General features: G+C 34.9%; 1 protein-coding gene across 1 annotated transcript in view; it reads left to right on the forward strand.

Moving 5' to 3' along the window:
• LOC122530493 overlaps positions 1-1,072 on the forward strand; it is a 7,676-nt gene continuing 6,604 nt past the window's right edge. Inside the window, exon 1 of the mRNA XM_043657511.1 lies at positions 1-73. The gene's annotated coding sequence lies outside the window, so the exon portion shown is untranslated. The remainder of the gene's footprint in view (positions 74-1,072) is intronic.

The following is a 1,072-nucleotide window of genomic DNA, read 5'->3' on the forward strand; positions in this document are numbered from 1 at the left end:
CGTAGATACATTATTGGATGCATCGGTGTTCGAAGCAGCACGCAGTTAACCGTGATAGTGCAAGATCATCCAGGTATTTAATCGATAATTTCCGACAGTTTACCTGCCTGTAAAAGTGAGACGCACGACACTCGCGATAAACCGATTTTTCTTGTTTCATTAGTTTTCGAAATTAAACGGGAAGAGGGGATTTACTATACTTTACGAGTAAACGGCCGATTTTTTGCGATTGATAACGAAAGAAACACTGCCGGTTATGGTGGAGGGATCGAATCGTTTCGGATCAGACTTATTTATTTAAATTAATTAAGGCAATGCTTCTTCTTTTTCTTTTTCTTTTTTTAATTTCAATTTTCTTCCGAGAGAAGACTCTTTGCCACGTTTACGAGCGAAAGTAACGACAGTGATAAAAGAAATTGCCTGCGTTGATCGATATTTGGCTGAGTTTTTGTGATTTTCATCCCAGCCTAAGATCAAAATGGTAAATGTACTTGTTGGAAACGAATATTTCTTCGTTCTGTTTAATTGAAATATTGGGTTCCCATCGTTCAATATTTGCGGGACAAATGTCTTCGATCGTGATGTTTCTATGTACAGTGACAATGACAATGAAAAATTTGAATTGATGTACCTTCACAAAGAGAGATCGTACAACTCTCGTTTTGAAGCTTGTTGAACTTTGACGCGCTTGTGAATTTTCGTTCTTTTCGAAAATTTTACTTTTACATCGCTTCTTTACTTTAGACGCGCGTGAAAACACCGAACAATTTGTCTTATGACCAAATCTACGATGGTCTTGCAAGATTGACATTTTTTTTTTTTCTTTACAACGTTTTTGCTGTTTTCGCTATTTTATTGAATTTAGAATCCGGAATATGGAGTTGGAATTTGGGATTTTCGAATTTTTCGTCGTTTAATTCTAACATTCAACATTCGATAAAACTGAGAAACTTTAATCTCCGAAACGATGGTAGATCTAGAAAGAAACTTTCAACATTTCTACACAAGAAATTTTATGATATTTCTCTTTTGAGTTTTTTGTGGTGTAAAATCATCTTCCAAAAAAAAAAAA

This window comes from Frieseomelitta varia, unplaced genomic scaffold (assembly GCF_011392965.1).
Source record: "Frieseomelitta varia isolate USP_RPSP 00005682 unplaced genomic scaffold, Fvar_1.2 scaffold_345, whole genome shotgun sequence".
NCBI classification, from domain to species: Eukaryota; Metazoa; Arthropoda; class Insecta; order Hymenoptera; family Apidae; genus Frieseomelitta; species Frieseomelitta varia.